The sequence below is a fragment of the Homarus americanus genome, unplaced genomic scaffold (genome assembly GCF_018991925.1).
Source record: "Homarus americanus isolate GMGI-L3 unplaced genomic scaffold, GMGI_Hamer_2.0 scaffold51826, whole genome shotgun sequence".
NCBI lineage: Eukaryota > Metazoa > Arthropoda > Malacostraca > Decapoda > Nephropidae > Homarus > Homarus americanus.
Window position 1 is genome coordinate 500,147 of NW_024747794.1, and position 19,680 is coordinate 519,826.

Below are 19,680 nucleotides of genomic sequence, written 5' to 3' on the forward strand. Positions count from 1 at the left end.
TCTTTATTCCAATAATTAGTTTTGTCTCGCGGATTTCAATTTAACGTATATTAAGAGAAAACAAGATGGAAGTTGTTATTGAAATCGTAACAAAATATTTTCTTGTGTTTTGTGGAACGCTCGATATAGAAACAAGACAAAATATCGTTGACTTTATAATGTTATTACTGCTCTTTAATAACCAAAGTCTATTTAGTATGTGACAAGGTTAAATTAATTTTACTAATCCAGCAACAATTACAAATTATAAGAGAACTGTCGGTATGAAAACACTAGAACAAGAGTGTTGGTCAGTTGCAACACACCACCATCCTCTTGGACCTTCTATCGCTGGCTGGCCGACACTCAAGAATCTCAAAGGTTACCACGTTAATTTTCACGCTAACTGGGTATACGAGAGCGCATCTAATGGTTCACTTAAGCAGCGACACAAAGACAAGGGGCAAAAGTGCGTCAAAATTGCACGAATATTTTACAGAAAGTAGATGTAGCCCTTTTGTTCCCAGGTGAGGGGGTCAAACATTTAACCTAAGATTTTTTAGGAGTCTGGATTTTAGGTTCTTATTCACAAAGATTCTTATATTAATTTTTCCTCCAATGAGAGGTCATAAAACGTAACTAATTCCAAAATGGCGTCAGAATTGTCCTGAGACTTTACCGTAGCTACATTATCTTGCATCCAGTTTTACGTAAGAATCATTGGTAATCTAGATTCTCAAAAGAGGTTCGTATGCCCAATGTCAATATCTAAATCATAGGCTATAATTCTTTAAAAAAAATTACATATTACTTCTAACTGGAGATGAGGGTAAGTACGGCACACTCTTGGTACTTTAAAAGCCAGTTATAGAACGTAAAATAAGTAAACACCTAAGATACACTTGATAATCCATATTTGTGTCGTAAGTTAAGTGAATCAGTATGACAGACTCTCACCGTACAAACTTGTGAACGTACGGATCATCATCGCAGCCAGGGTTAGTCAGAGGCCATACGGGTCATCGTCCCAGCCAGGGTTGATCAGAGGCCTGTGATTAATTTGTAAAATATTGTTGATGCATAGTTTGATATTTCACGAATTTCCATGAATTAATTACTTATTTTTTGTATGTAATGTTAATGATGCTTTTAGAGTCATGCTGCGTAAAATGTGACTTTGATCCTGATACCAACACGAGTGTTTAATGATGAACTGGAGCGTAGTTTGTGATCAATACCAATCATTCTGCATGTTGCAACGTCCTTCATGTTAGATGTGGCAATACGCTATGTAATTGTTATAGCAGTACTCTTCATACTAGTTATTGCTATGCACTTCCTATTTTGTGTGTTGTAATACTTTCCATAGTGAATGTTGCAATACAACTTGCCTTGCATATTTTGTTGCAATAAGCATCATGCCACATGCTGCAATACGGCTCACGCTGAATAATGCAATACTCCTCACACTGTAAGTTGCAATTCACCCTACATAATACACTGCGATACGCATCATACTGGATATTGTAATACTCCTTTCAATGACAAAACTTCTCCTCACACTGCATTGTTGCAATACGTTTTACACTGTATGTTGCTATACTCTTTCCACTGCATCTTGCAATAATCTTCAAACTGCGTTAATTATTGATTATAACTAACTCTTTTTTAACACATTGATAAACTAGCTTATTGAAATGTAATTTATAGACAAGACACGTATAAAAGGCTTCATAAATTACAGTAGAGAATATGACAAACAGAATACTCACAAAAACACACCTGGAAATTAACTTACTCAGAAATACTTTTTAAGATAACACGCTGACGTACCCGAAACGTAAACCTTTTAATATATCCCTAAGTTAACTTGGCGAGACATAGTAAGAGAGAGAGATATAAATCAAGAAGACACACAAGCAACGCAACTTGGTAAATGACACAACTTCTGCAAACGTCTATTATAGGGTGATTATTGATGCGGTAATACGACTGCTTATATATCAGTTAGTGGTTGACACGGCGGCCAACACCGTCTTACACGAGACTCTTCTTAAAGACTCCTCAAACATATTAAGCCGGTGCCGGTTAAGAGTTTTCTACACACCAGACAGATGTATATAAGAATACATATACTGTACATCACCTTCATGAGATCGTAATGAAAAAAAAATGTGGAGCTTATCAATATAACACACTGTTCAGTCCAGTTTTTTTCAGGTCTTTTTTCGTCAAGTAAAAGTTTGTGATATATTTCGATAAAATTTGCTGTAAATATTTCCCAATCAATATTTAAGGAAAATTTGAAAGAAGGAAAGAGAGGAATAATATAATAAATATAAAAGATTAAGGAAAAACTGAGGAATCACAACACTAGATCCTCCCGTGACGCCATCTAGTGCCCAGGTGAGGCCAAGGTACAAAGGTAGAACAAGTCGTGTCTTTGATTGGAGGATAACATACGACACGAGAGCCAATGACTGCAAGGATCACCTGAATATTAGGCCTCCACCTTATTTCACCTTCAGATTAAAAACCCTAACCTAACATTAACACAACCTAACAGTAATCTAACCTAACATAACACCAATCTAACCTAACCTAACACTAACGCTAACAAACACTAACACTAACCTAACACTGACCTAACACTAAATTAACACTGACCTAATCTAAGGCACAGGTGGCGTTTGGGGGTTTCATCATCAGGTGAAATAACCTTCCATTGGCCCGAGGATGTATTGAGGGATTACTTGTGGACATTGTTATCTCCCTGCTCGTATCGACATCTTACAAGAGTGACCGACATACAAAATGTCAAACCACTTAGACGTAAACTTTGCCTCCAGCGTGTGTCATTCCTTCAAGGCACCAATAAATACAGTATACAGTGTTCCGTGTTCACTTTATGTCAGGCTTCCTCCCTCCCTCTCCTCCCTTACCTGGGGCAGAAATCAATCAAACATTATATTTTAAAAGTAACACTATAGTTTATCTTCTCGCCTTAATCGTTAACATGTGAGCGTGAAAGGGTCAGCGGTGTACATCTCGTTTGGGAGGATGAAGGGGGAGGGGACCTACCTACCTACCTACCTACCTACCTACCTCTCTCTCTCTCTCTCTCTCAAGAAGGTCGACGTGTAATAGTCAGGCAATAGAGAGTAAAAACGCTCCAATAGAACTATGTAAAAAAAATATTTCCAAATTCAGCAGACGAGTGACAGAGAAATAAGATGTAACACTGATTTATAAAATACCAAAACAAAATTAGGAGGAAGAATTTCATTATTTTTATGCTTGTCTATATATAAATAATTGATAATAAGTCAAAGTGATGTAAAATGGATGAGAATTTGTTTTATTTGTTGTTTTTATTAGTCAAATTATCCTAAAATATTATCTGAAAAAAACACTAATCTTCTTTCCACTGTTTTCCTGATATATGGATGTATACACGGAGAGAGAGAGAGAGAGAGAGAGAGAGAGAGAGAGAGAGAGAGAGAGAGAGAGAGAGAGAGAGAGAGAGAGAGAGAGAGAGAGAGAGAGAGAGAGAGAGACTCATACACCTTGACCATTGTACAGATTATCTGAAACTGCAAGATCGATTCTGATGAAACATGGCGTGTGGGTTCACTGTTGACACTCCCACCGCGCGAGCCGCCCTACAAAGTCAGGTTACTGTTATCTATTTACCTGCTCGTGGGGTGCAGGATGTTTATCGGCCTGTGACCAACAATGCCACGGTAACACCAGACATTTAATCATTGACTTTCAGGCTTGACCTTGACCCATTCTATAACGCAACAACGACAACTCGGTATTTTGTCCTTTACTTATAGCGATTATTTAAGTTCATTATAAGGCACCAGACAAACTTAACAGCATTGAAGTAAGAGTTATAATCTGGACGAGGTTAGGTTAGGTTAGGTCTTACAAAAAGCCAGACGATAGACCCGTATGTAAAAACGATCCGACTAATACCAATAACAATTTAGAAATGGTTGAGGATAAACAATTATGGAACAGATTTAGCCAAAGCTTCTGGTCAGGGTTTATGATCTTGATACAATATCACAACTACCGAATTGATTTGGTTGAAAATAAACAAAGTTTTTGGGTTCAGCGACCACTTCACTTTAATGAAACTTCGTAAGTGGGTTGAGTACTATTTTGATTAGACTTCGGATATTGGCTAAGAAAGTGACTTCAATTAGGAGAATATTTTTCAGAGTCCAAATGTTTTGAATTGTAAGGAGGAAATATTTCTAAATTGAGGTGACCAATTCTTGTAGCATATGACAAAAGGAATTTAGTAACATCCACTTCATTTATACCTTCATGCAAAATCTATACTTTTGAACATAATTATACCAATTTTATCTAATTTCTTCTCTCTCCCCAAAACAAACGCGTTGTTGTCAGTCAATACAACCCACCTACGTAGTTTCATCACATCCAGTTCACACACACACACACCCACACCCACCCCCACCCACACCCACCCCCACCCACACACACAGTAACATAAACAACGTGGAAGCTATAACACTTTCCTTTTCCCGTCCGGCTTTTCTATACTTCGTAACTGTATATATATTTTCATAATCATATACGTTATATTTATCTCCATTATGTAATCAGTCATTTAATGAATAATTCTAACTGATAATAAATAATTAATTCGGTAAACCATCAAGGTTGTGTGCATCCAAACCTCCAGCCGGAATTCTTTAAAATAATACTCAACAAATTTAGAATAGGTCATGTGTGGTAAATGTGCTTCCAGCGAGTCCCACGAGGAAAAAAAAAACTCCCAAAAGCTGATCACATATAAATGCAGAAAACTGAATATTCATGATGAACAAACAGATTGGGATTTACTCTGGTTGTATCTTGCCGCTGTATGTATTTACAAAGAGACGGCCAATACAAAGTCCTGTTTTGTACTTTTAGTAACGATGAAATAAAAGTGTGTTTAGGTATTATCTATATGGTACACACACACACACACACACACACACACACACACACACACACACACACTTAATCTGGCTGGATATACGTGTCTTAAGTAAACATTTTCATGGGTTACTTATTTTTTTTATTGTTTATAAAGGAATTTTGTGGTGTTCAGCTACAGACAGATGGTATGCCAACCGTGCCACTCTTGTCATGCCATTCAGACCATCAGTGCCATCCCACCCAAGTCATACTGTCCACAAACTCCATATCCTATCATCCACACCACACTTTGTCATTCCATCCACATCACCTATCACCCACACTGTCTAGGAATAAAAGAATGTATACCATATTTTTCTACCCTTACAAGAATATTAATAGTTCACACCCGTTCTTTCTTACACCATTATCAAAATAAATGTTTCTCTTCATTACCACAAGTTTCCTTACAATAGTAGCAGTGTCTTCAAGAGTATGGTGAAGTAATAGTCTGAGTTCTGTTATTTTAAGTACACCTTCACACGATTAAGCATATCCCCATAAGCCTAAGTGCATTCCTGCAACCAAAGAGCACATCCCTATAAACACATTCCAGCATGCTTGAGTACAGTCCCACACGGATCAACATAACTTTCTAAGCATGAGTGAAACACCCCATGATTGAATACAACACCATGAATGAATACAAAATCCCCATGAATGAATACAGAACGCAACACCCAGCAAGAACACACAGGCAATACACGAACAAAGCAACACACGCACGAATAAACAAACCACGCATGAACAGACAGGTAGGTGGTGCGCTGTACTGTGTGACGGTCCTGGGGATAGGGGGAGGAGGGGAGGGGGGCAGGAGGGGGCTGGCGGGCAAAGGGGGGCAAGGGGGGGAGAAGGAAGAAGGGGGCAGGCGGGGCAAAGGGGGGAAGGGGGGCAGGCGGGGGAAGGCAGGGTGCAAAGGGGGTGAAAGGGAAGCAGGCGGGGCACGGGGTGGCGAAGCATGGGAGGGGCAGGCGAGGTGGTATTTGTGGAGGCTTTGTCGGAAGATCACTTAAGTTCTCAAATCGAGGCCATAAATATAGATTTGTCGTGGCAGAAGGATCTCCGCCACCCTGATATTGTCCCGGCAGATCCCCACAATGACCCCCCACCTGCGATATTTGCATCTTACACAAATCTTGCTTTATTTACCAATGGCATTAAGACAGTGCGGAAGGCGGGGAATAGGGGTGTAAAAAACGTCGGAAATTGACCCCAGCATCAATACACGGGACACTTATATTGGCTCCGTCGGTGGGTGTTTATATAGGGGGAGTCCTGTGGAGGGTTGGAGGGAGGTGTACACTTTAAAGAGTTCCTACACGGTGTTGGGGGTAAGACACAGGGGTTCCTACGGGGTGTTGGGGAGAGACAAAGGGGTTCCTACGGGGTGTTGGGGGTGTGGGAGGGAGATACCGGGGGTTCATACAAAATGTTAGAGAGAGACGCCGAGATTTCTACATTGTTTACGAGAGAGACACAACACCTCTACAGACTACAGTACTTACCATCCAGTTCCCAGTGGCCTTGGGGGTCCAAAAGGTTACTTAGAGCAGAGACATCCGGAGTGGCCACGTAAGAAACTCTCTGGATTGTTTGGTCTTGCTACGAGTTATTACAAGTACATTATTTATAGTTTATGATATTAGTAAAGTTAATATATATATATCGTATGTCAACTTTTTTAGTAGTTTTATATATTCAGGAATATTTACATATTCTTAGTTTTCACATGACGTCACATACTCCCATAATGCAACGCGCCTATACCTACAAGATGGTGGACCGCGCTAAGGATTTTGGGAGTTTTGACGTCAATGCAAACTAAGAATTTAATAGGAATCAATGAGACAGGGAATGGCTGAAATAAAAGAATAAAATAATTAATGAATAAATTAGTGAATAGATCAAATAACCTCAACTTTAGAAATTTGTAAGTTTTTAAGTTATTTAAAAACTAATGGAAATAGAATTCTCCGTTGAAAAATCTGAATTAAATCAAAAAGTTTGCTGCTCGTTGTCTCCAAAATGCCTTGACCGGTTACAATGAAGGAATATTAAAACTTTTTATGGCTGGACCATTCATACTATAGTAGTTTCGTTTTTTTTGTTTTTTTTTTAGCTAAAGTACGAGGCAAAGAAGCCCCACCCACCCTTCTCCAAAAGCGTTAATTTGATTGCTACTTCGACGGTAAATATTCTTTTGTTCATTTTTTCTACGTTATATCTTGACAATTAATGTTTTCATCAAGTTACATCTTTAAATACATTAAATTCGGCATTGAAGTGAGCCAGAACTAGGAATCCTTAACAAAAATATATTAAATTATTTGCGATATATTAATCGAACATTATGAAAGAGCCAAAAAGCTGCAGGGGGGGGGGGGGGTTGTACGGTCAACTAAAAAAAACAACTATAGTTAACTTAGCTGAAACACTTTATTCTAATGACACATGATGTTGGGTCAAGGGGCAGGTAAGTGGATAAGAGTCACTCTGATAATGATTTACAATAATGTTTCACGGGAGTTTTTCCAACAGGAAGCTTCAACAACCACCATAAAGAACATAATTTTGAGAATATAAGGAATGGCTCCAATATTGATTAAAATAACATTACGAACATATAATGGATTCCCTTACCCCACACAAAAAACAGAAAAAAACAGAAGGGTTTGAACAATAAAACTGTTGCAATTAAAACTTTTGAGACCAATTAGTCAAAGTTAGTTAGGATCCTGTAGCGAGAGTTTGAGATGATAACCAGATAAACACTCGCCATCGATGATATTCTATCTAGTTGGGTTATAATCACCATCCTTTAATGACCAGTGGCCGGCCAGCCCACCTGCTCGCCTCCAGCTTCTCTGTTTATTGGCACCTGAAGAAACCAGATTTACTTCCAAAGCCACCGAAGACACTCTGATTGTTTGCACAGACACTGAAGACACCAGGCTTGTTATCACAGGTACAGTACATAGGACACCAGGCTTGTTATCACAGGTACAGTACATAGGACACCAGGCTTGTTATCACAGGTACAGTACATAGGACACCAGGCTTGTTATCACAGGTACAGTACATAGGACACCAGGCTTGCTATCACAGGTACAGTACATAGGACACCAGGCTTGCTATCACAGGTACAGTACATAGGACATCAGGCTTGTTATCACAGGTACAGTACATAGGACACCAGGCTTGTTATCACAGGTACAGTACATAGGACACCAGTTTAGTTATATCATACAGAAAGGACACAAAACCTCATTAAGCACGTGTCCGTTTTGTCCACTCAAAATAGTTCTTGATTAAACTGATTTCTCAATACCAGTGGTTCATAAGCCCGGGATGTAACAGTACCTTATTTTGTATCACCGAGACCCAAGAATGATGAACGATGTCTACAAAGACCTTACTGAAGTTTTCAGCTTCAGGCACTTGCTGCGTGGGAGATGATCAAGCTCACACACACACACACAGACACACACACACACACACACAAAACGCTCGCTCACACACACACACACACACACACACGCTCATAGGAGGAGGAGGAAGCAGTGGAACAGGACGACACGTGTGGGGAAACACTCACAAAGGCGACCCTTAAACGTGAACGACAGCGCAGTAAGCCCGGTAAGAACATCACAAAGCCGTGGGAGCTTGACCAGGGAGGCGCTTTTAACACTGACGGATGGTGCACGTCGAGGAAGAGAGAGAGGGTGGGAGAGGTAGGGAGGGTGAGGTAGGGAGGGTGAGGTAGGGAGGGTGAGGCAGGGAGGGTGAGGTAAGGAGGGTGAGGTAGGGAGGGTGAGGGGAGGGGAGGCAGGGAGGGTGAGGGGAGGGTGGGAGGGTGAGGCAGGGAGGGTGAGGCAGGAGGGTGGGAGAGGTGTGGAGGCAGGGTGGGTGAGGTAGGAGGTGGGTGAGGCAGGAGGGTGAGGCAGGGAGGGTGAGGTGGGGTGGGTGAGGTAGGTGAGGTGGGTGGGTGAGGTAGGGAGGGTGAGGTAGGGGAGGGTGAGGTAGGGAGGGTGAGGCAGGGAGGGTGAGGCAGGGAGGGTGAGGTGGGGAGGGTGAGGCAGGGTGGGTGAGGTAGGGAGGGTGAGGCAGGGAGGGTGAGGTAGGGAGGGTGAGGCAGGGAGGGTGAGAAGGGTGTGGTATAAGTCACAATAAATAATTCTGTGGAGGAAGGCGGCGTCGTCCATCGAGTGAGAGCCAAGGAATAACAAAAGAAACGCGGCACCATTTAATCCTTTCATTACCCGGTGTGTCCAGTCGATGTTGTGTTCATTAAGAGTAAATCGAGATGTGTGTGTTTACTTCTTGCAGTGTTAAAATAAGGTCTGAGTTCTTACTTCAGTGTTTAAGACTGACTGGTGAGGACAGCTACACATCTAATTGTACATACTTAACACACAAAGATGGTGGTAAAGATGGCGTCAATATTATACGAGGACTCTATCGCTCGGAAATGGGTCGTGGCGCTTGTGTTGGTGTTGTAGTGGATATAATGTTAGAGGGTGCAGAAGAAAAGATTCCTTAATTTTAATAAGTTTGTGGGGAAGTTTGTATCAATACGTGTGTGTGTGTGTGTGTGTGTGTCCGTTTAGAAGTTTGACCAATATTTATATAAAATTTAACTGAGCTCTTGGTATACTTTGCTATATATAATGGACGTTTTGTGTCCACTAGTGAGTTATATTCCTTGACCATAATGTTTAATACCGTTTATTAGTACCTGCAGAAGTGAACACCCGCGGACAGTTCTTCTTGTTTACTTGTATACGTTTATCAATAACTTTCTCTATTTACTGGTTACATTTTTCTAGTAGCTTTTAATGCTTTTATTTATACGAGTTGGGGGTCAGTTATAATTTGGTCACTGGCTGAGTTGTTGATGTTAAGACTTGTAAATCGATAATTCTGACGTTGTGTGTTCAGTGTGTGTGTGTGTGTTCAGTGTGTGTGTGTGTGTGTGTTCAGCGTGTGTGTGTGCGTGTGTGTGTGTGTGTGTTCAGTGTGTGTGTGTGTGGCAGCCGACCTGCTGATGGGAGGTGCATGTTAATACCCACTGCCACAAGTTACTGCTATTTCTGGATTCTCGTATCCGTCTAAACGTGGTATTATGGAGCGACATTTAATTAAATTATGTTCAATATATTTTTCCTTGAGGTCTGCTTATCTGAGATTAATTCATTAAGTATATACTCAATTCATACCTTCGAAACTCATCCATTTTGGTTCACATATAAACCAATTTAATGTGTTGTAAGGAAAATCATCTAATTAGCTAGAGTGATCCATAAAATGCAACATAAACTCCTGTGATATATAGTTATCTCCTTGTTGTCATTATTATAATTATATTGAAATAAGTTATCTTATGTGAAAAAGACTACTTAAGAAGAGCTACGATATCCAATGGTAACCAAACTTTACGTGAATTACATTAAGTTTGGTTAATTTTCTGTATTTAAAGTTAATTACAGGATAGTTAAGTCCGCACTAAGGATAGTCACTTACAGCTTGTATTTTTTATCTGTATAATGATTGATCATATGTATGTACTGTACATATTAGGTCGACCTTTAAAAAAAAAGAAGCTATCGATAAGATGCAACTAAACATTATATATATATATATAGAAATACTATACAATGTATATATCGACAGATAATCACTATCAACTTCAGAAGTAAAGGTCAAGTTGTCAGTAGTTCACAAGACCTGCAGCGTGATACTGTACTATATAATTCACTGTTGCTATTCTGAGACAGACTCCACCAACACACAGACGAGGTTACGGTTCTCAGGGCTGTCCAACTGACGGTACTTGTGCGACTCGTAGTAATAATAACAATACAACGTCTGGATTAGTTTCAACACGCACAACAACTGTAACAGACTGTTGGAGGCAGGTGAACACACACACAGAGGTTAGAGGTCACACCCCATGGGGATATGAATGGTCTTAAGATCACCCGAGATTTATAATGAACGAGTGCTGCTGCCACTTAGTCTGGGAGCATCTGACGTCAAACCGGGCGACCGGCTTTCTGACCTTATAATCATTCCCTCGAAGCTTTACAGATTTTAAAAACCAGATCAAGAGGTGAAGGAGATATATTGATCTTGTTGTCTACATAAGCCAGTACACTTCAATCTTCCGCCTCGTACAACACACAACGGTTGTTCATTTCACTGTAGACCGTAGTCCTGGTAGACTCCATTGAGACTCATGACCCTAAAGTTAATGACTGTTATCGATGTCAGCGGCTCGTCCTATGTTATGACTCTTGACGGCAGGTGCAGGTCTTCTCGACAGTTAACCTCTCCTAACACAGTGTAGGTCCTCTCGTTGTGTATACCTCTTAGGATTTTGTGATCTTGCACACTGAATATTTGTTTATAAATGCTTAAGATAACATAGTTTGATACCTATATCTCCTGTATTTCTTCTCGACATATCTATTGCACACAAGTATACTGTATCAGTTTCGTGTAACGTAAAACCCAAATAATTACTAATTACGCCGACCGAGTCACGTGAATAATCTGTAATTGTTTACTATTGTATTACACTACAATCACCTTATCTAAGGATATATTTAATGACTTGCACAGTTTATCTGTTCAGGAAAAAAATAAATAAAACGTTAAATGAGAACCCTGAAATATGCACCAGCAGCCTAACTTGGCACCTCGCTCGAGTGCAGTTAAGTAATCTCATCATCGTCTTTATTACGAACATTTTTAATATCATTATTCATGTCATTATCATCACTCATCAGTTATACACATTATTGTTTTTACCATTATCATCATTATTGTCTTGTCAACTTGGGCAGCGGAATAACGCTCAGGTTTCTTCAAAGGATAACTTAAGAGACTGCCGGTTGGGTGACAGGCTCACACCTTATGGCTGAACATCAAAGTCGTGCTCCGGTTATTACTAAAAATATAATGATTCCCAGTACCTGATCATGTGACCCAGAAAATATTCTCCAGGGTTCATATCTAAACAATCAGTTATTAAGAAACAATTGTTGAGGTTAACAACTTGACGCAGAAAATATAACTTTTTTTTTTACCGCGACTCAAATGTATTGTGTAATAATAATGTTTCAATAACGAAATAAAAATAAACATCTAAAAGTCTTAAAATTATGCAAATAATGTTTAGATGCTTATGTGAATAATAGTTATTTAAATTTATAATAAAGGCAACAAAAAACAAAACATGAACATTGTTGTTTTATGCACGGAAGTACACAACCGGTTTGAACGTTATCCAGGTATTATCAGTGTTATCAGCCAACTACTATAACGAACTACGTCAGAATATCGTGAACTTTATATACACGACACAGCTGAATTAAATAACACACACACACACACACACACACACACACACACACACACACACACACACGAGATCGTAAAGTCAAGCTCTCAGTTATCATAAAGTATACATTGGGAATAAGACTAAATTGGGATCACCTGAAGTTTAATCACCCTAATGTTACATGGGGAGGTTAGGTTAGGTTAGGTTATGGTATTTGTTTTGTTAGAGTGCAAACAAATAAAGTTAAATAAGCTGGGGTGTCTAATCTTCAGGTGATCCCTCCTTCCCGCCACCCACCCCCCCAAAAAAAAATGGAAGCAAGAGTAAACAAGCTGGCCACTAGATAAACAAGGTGGCCACTAGATAGACAAGGTGGCCACTAGATAAACAAGGTGGCCACTAGATAAACAAGGTGGCCACTAGATAAACAAGGTGGCCACTAGATAAACAATGTGGCCACTAGATAAACAAGGTGGTCACTAGATAAACAAGGTGGCCACTACATATACAGGGTGCCCATTAAATAAACATGGTGGCCACTAAATAAACATAGTGATCACTAAATAAGCAAGGTGGCCATTAAATAGACAAGGTAGCCACTAAATAAAGATGGTGGCCACTAAATAAAGACGGTGGCCACTAAAACAGTGACCACTAAATAAGCAAGGTGGCCATTAAATAGACAATGTGGTCACTAAATAAACTAGCTGGCCCCCTAGATAAAAAAGGTTGCCACTACATAAAGCAAACTTACTTGATGTCGTCATAATCACAGGTGGGCGTTAGACAGGTGAGCCTTGAATAGGTGGGCATCACTTACCTGAAACAATAAAGAACAAGGTTAGTAAACAGCTTACTTCACCTAATGAATCAACACTAATGCTTTCCTAACCAAACTTAACTTAATCTATCCTAAGCTAACTAACTTGCATTAACCTAACCTTAACTTAATCCCCCTACTTAATGTAAGGCTGTTTTATCTAGGGTTAAATAAGTATGAGGAGTTAGTGGTCATATGCAACTAGACTCTGCTTCACATATCAGTCACAACACGCCGGGAACAGTGAAAGGTGGAAAGAATTTAGACTTGTCGTACGTCAAGCCGTCACAGCCCGGGCTCCGCTGCCCTTATATTAAAAAGTCATTTTCAATTAGACAAGAAAACTCTTCACTTGGGGGGAAAAACTCGGTGATCAAAGAGTGAGGCGCACCACGGTCGTGAGCACTACCCGGGACGGTGACCTAAAGTATTAAAATGGTATTCCAGTATTCCCTGTACTTCTCTGTGTACAGTAATTAGAAACTATAGCAGAGATATTTACACAATTAATTATTACACACTAGCCAATTAACCTTTAGATATTTTTGTCAGATTTCTCTGTTCCTCCACTTTATGTAATTAATAACTATAACAAGTATTTTACGTTAAAATAATTTTCTTAACTTATCCTATTTATCCTTTGTTCACGTTCACCCGATCTAGTAATTATTTAAGGCTACTTCATTATTACATTGTTTTCAGTGTCTTAATTATAATGACTAGGTAAAATAATCTTAATTGGGGGGGGGGAATTTATTGTATTTATTTTTCCTTGTATTAAACAGATACTTTATTATGATAAAGTGTTATATAAATTTATTTCTTCTGATACACCCATCTGACCTATCATGGAAATTATAAGAAAACAAATCAAACATTATACAATTAATGTTCCTTTTAAATAATTACCAGGTATAATGACAATATAATATTAAGTAATAATCAAATGTAATCCAGGCATCCCTTTATGATCGCCTAGATTACGATTCGAAATTGATAAATGAATAGCTGTTGGAGTTCAATAGTTTTCATATATATTTCTCTACAAGTCAAGGCACATATTATTAACACTGTTGCAGCACATAAACTACTGCACCTATGGAGGTAGAGGTGCGTCTCACAGGCCGACTGTGTATATACAACACACTGTATATTAAATCTTCGGCGCTAAAGGAGGTACAGTACGTAGTGTGTCGGGCGTTGCACTTAACCGCCTTAACTTCGCCAAACGTAAAGTTAGATACTAATTTTTAGCTCGATGGACTGGGAGTGCACCGGGATAGAACCAGCGACTTTTAGGACATGAGGTGAGCGCTGTATCCACTCGGCTGTATCAAACATGTACAGACATGTTCTTAGTTGTATTGTAAACAACGGCCCAGGAGACATGACCCTTGGTTTTGTCGTGCGGACACATCACACAGAAGACATGACTTTTGTTTTGTCGTGAGGAAACACCACACAGAAGACATGACTTTTGTTTTGTCGTGAGGACACATCACACGGGACACATAACCTGCTCTCCTGCCCATTCTCCTCAAGGCGTTGCTTCACCACAAACTTGTAAACAAAAACTTGATTAAAAGTGTCTCGCTTGTCTAAGTGGAGATTCAAATTTCATTACAAGAGAGAAAACTCTGTTTTTTTTAAGAGTTTTCTTGTGATTTTTGGTGGAGGAGAGAGAGAGAGAGAGAGAGAGACTGTGTGTGTGTGTGTGTGTGTGTGTGTGCGTGCGTGTACTTGTTAGCTCTCGTATGTTTCTGTAACTATACACGAAAGTGAGATTGTATTAATGTTGACTTACTAAATTAAAACCCACTAAAAGAATCTTTTCTGTTGACATATACTAATGAATCATTTCCTTCCCGGATCACACACTCAACCCAAAATATGCAGAGGTTAATGCTCAGCATACAGTGAGATGTTAATGCTCAGCATACAGTGAGAGGTTAACACTCAGCATACAGTGAGATGTTAACACTCAGCATACAGTGAGAGGTTAATACTCAGCATACAGTGAGGGGTTAATACTCAGCATACAGTGAGGGGTTAATGCTCAGCATACAGTGAGAGGTTAACACTCAGCATACAGTGAGATGTTAACACTCAGCATACAGTGAGGTTAATACTCAGCATACAGTGAGAGGTTAACACTCAGCATGCAGTGAGAGGTTAATACTCAGTATACAGTAAGAGTTTAATACTCAGCATACAGTGAGGGATTAATATTAGGCATACAGTGAGGGATTAATACTAGGCATACAGTGATGGGTTAATACTCAGCATACAGTGATGGGTTAATACTCAGCATACAGTGATGGGTTAATACTCAGCATACAGTGAGGGGTTAATACTCAGCATACAGCATACAGTGATGGGTTAATACTCAGCATACAGTGAGAGGTTAATACTCAGCATACAGTGAGAGGTTAATACTCAGCATACAGTGAGAGGTTAATACTCAGCATACAGTGAGAGGTTAATACTCAGCATACAGTCAGAGGTTAATACTCAGCATACAGTCAGAGGTTAATACTCAGCATACAGTCAGAGGTTAACACTCAGCATACAGTGAGAGGTTAATACTCAGCATACAGTGATGGGTTAATATTCAGCATACAGTGATGGGTTAATACTCAGCATACAGTGAGAGGTTAATACTCAGCATACAGTGATTGGTTAATACTCAGCATACAGTGAGAGGTTAATACTCAGCATACAGTGATGGGTTAATACTCAGCATACAGTGAGAGGTTAATACTGTTAATACGAAGAATATAAGTAAGCTTCACAATTACAATGGAAAAAGTTCATGTCATCTATATCCAGAATGAGAAAGTTTTCACCTTTTTAAGTCTCTTACGTCCTGGTCTTCGTGATAAAATAGAGACTCGGCTGCAGGCGGCGACTCTCAGAAATGCCACACTCCCGGAAAAGTTATGGCATATGATATTTGGCTTTTGTAAAGTAAACTGACATTTTACGTAATACTTAAAGGTGATGGGGCACTTTCTCTCGTCTCTCCTATGTTGGCTATTCTCTGTGTTTGGCGAGTAAAGGTCACTGAATGGCGGGAAATGTGAGGACGAGTTAACCCCGTGTAGTGCGTAATACAAGATGAAGCTCGAGCCTTGCAATACATGCAATTCCACATCCAATTCTTGCATGAAAGCATTTAAGCCTTTACACTCGGCCCAAAAAAGTATTAATTGAAAGTGGTGAATATTATCAAGGTCCTATTTCTGAATTATTAGGTAGCTATGCTTGTCTCCTTACCTCCAGCATCTACCAATACAATTTATTATTTTTTTATTAAATTTCTAATACTTATTGCCTCTCTATTTATTTTCGGGGCAGTTTTCATTTTGTGTGTGTTTAATTGTCTGTCTGGTAAGTTATGAACGAAGTCAGCTAGTGAATAGGATAATATTATATCAGCCTGGCCAAGAAGGGATTGTGATGACATCAACTGGTTTGACACATTGTCTTAGTGTTTGTCCAGCTTCCGTGTTTGAATGTTTCGCCGGCCCCCCTGAGTGAATTTTGCTCTCTCTCTCTCTCTCTCTCTCTCTCTCTCTCTCTCTCTCTCTCTCTCTCTCTCTCTCTCTCTCTCTCTCTCTCCGGCTGTCCTCGGCAGGTCCCCAGGGTGTCGGTGTATCAGACTCGTGGTAGTGGTGGTCCAGAAATACGAGGCAGCCTTGCGTGTAGGACGACCATGTGGCCCAGTGTAGTGATACTGTACCACGCTGCTGCTGCCTGGCCCCGCACTCCAGGGTCCACTGCCACAGCTGCGTCATTAACTAGTGCCACAGAAACGACGTTAAACAGTGCCACAGTCAAGACCGCAGTGACGCCGCAAATAAGTAGTGCCAAACCTACGCCATTAAATGACACCACAGCAACGCCATTAAGCAGTGTCATAGGTACAAAGTTAAATATCATCAAAGTTACTCGATTAAGTAGAGCAACAGCTACGCCAAGAAGTGTCATAATTATATAATTGTAAACTGCATTAGCTGAACCAATAAGTATTACCACAGCTAAACCATTACGAAAAGATTGTTTTATACCAGATAATTTGGAACATCCAGCGCCATTAAAGATGCCTGATTCCTAACTCCAACGCCAAGTGCCATACTTACCCAAGGCTTATCCGTACCATGCGCCACCACACCAATCCCTCCAGAACAATGCCAAGCCCCACGAGTACAATGCCAAGCCCCACGAGCACAATGCCAAGCCCCAAGAGCACAATGCCAAGCCCCAAGAGCACAATGCCAAGCCCCAAGAGTACAATGCCAAGCCCCACGAGTACAATGCCAAGCCCCACGAGTACAATGCCTTAATCCCCAGAGTAAGATATCTATTTCCTTAGATTACGATCACTTATTCCTTCGAGTACGATGGTATTGTACTTATGGGGTTAAATCATTGTACTCAAGGGATGTTAGCGTACTAAATGGGTTAAGTCGACGTAGGTAATTACACCCAAGCAGCGATCAATTACAGCATGACCACAATAAATTATACATTCGCAACAATTAATTATAATTTGGCAACTATTAATTACACCTTGGCCATAATTAATTACACCCTGACCGCACTTAATTCCACCTTGGCCACACTTAATTACACCTTGGCCACAATTAATTACACCTTGGCCACAATTAATTACACCTTGGCCACAATTAATTACACCTTGGCCACAATTAATTACACCTTGGCCACAATTAATTACACCTTGGCCACAATTAATTACACCTTGGCCACAATTAATTACACCTTGGCCATCATTTCTAGACACTAAGTAACCCACAAAACACAATACACTCACGCTATTCTCTACTTTTGTTTTTTTTTGCATTATAATATTACGTCAACCATAACTTACCTTTGGGATATTAAGGTGTGCAAAAACGCTTGGTGGTGAGGTTGGTTGAGAGGGAGGAATTGTGGGCTGGTAGAGAGGGAAGGATTGTGGGCTGGTAGAGAGGGAAGGATTGTGGGTTGGTAGAGAGGGAAGGATTGTGGGTTGGTTGAGAGGGAAGGATTGTGGGCTGGTAGAGAGGGAGGGATTGTGGGCTGGTAGAGAGGGAAGGATTGTGGGCTGGTAGAGAGGGAGGGATCTAAGATCTATCAACTTCTGTACACCACCATCAACACCTGTACACCACCATCATCAACACCTGTACACCACCATCATCAACACCTGTACACCACCATCATCAACACCTGTACACCACCATCATCACCTGTACACCACCATCAACACCTGTACACCACCATCATCAACACCTGTACACCACCATCAACACCCACCATCAACACCTGTACACCATCATCAACACCTGTACACCACCATCAACAACACCTGTACACCATCATCAACACCTGTACACCACCATCAACAACACCTGTACACCATCATCAACACCTGTACACCATCATCAACACCTGTACACCGTCATGTTGAACTGCGATGAAACATGACTAATTTGACCCAGAATCGAGTGACTCTGACCTAGAATCACCAATCAATAAGTGACTCAGTCGGTAGTTCGGATGTTGAAAGTTGATGATAAGCGATTACGATATGGAGATTGGTGTTTAGGTGACAAAGCGCGCAAATGCAAATTCATCAGTGTATTTGTTGTGTGGAGCAAAACACACTGAGTTCGGGAAATGGACGAAGCAATCAAACAGTGAATGATGGCTCGTATTAACTTTACGCTGTGAGTTTTTATACACAGGTGTTCCTCGGATTGGAATTGATGCAAAATTTAGCAGATAATATCTAGCCTCTGATGAGCTGAGCATTAGGTAAATATAGACGTCATCGGTCTAGGGCTAAGGGTAATTTTTACATTATAATAATAACTTATATTTCTGTAAATCAATTATGTTTAATTTGTCTTCCATGATTTACTTCCCCATAAATTAAAGGCGTTTACAATAATGACTTAATTGTCGACTAAATCAGAATAACATTTATAATGATTTAATAGTAGATGAATTAAAGGGACAACAGTCTTGAGTAATTGTCTATAAATTAAAGTAACAGCTGTATTGAATAACAAATGCTGATGTGAAATTTTGAGTATGAAATTGTATCTAAAAAGTATACACATGGCATGATACAGACACAGGCTGCATGTTGTCGTGTCAAAGCAGAGAAAACAATTTATTCACACCTCCATCATCTGTTGTGAATATTATCAGAAAAACCCCTCCTGTGTGGAAGGTGACGAGGCTTTTGATCTTCTTAACTAGATTTATAGGAAAAAAACTGGTGGATCAATTTACTTACAGGTAAAGTTTACTGTTTAGTCTAATAATGTATGAAAATATGTTGGAACTACAAACCTTATTTTTTATGGCTGATAACCTATTAGTCTTGTGTACATAGTTAAAACAATAGTGTAAATTAAAAATAAACAAAACGATACAATTATAATGCATTTAATTTTGGAACTTTGTTGTATTAAAAAGTTATACAGTAACTCGGCAATATTCAGAATAATATTTTCATCTATTC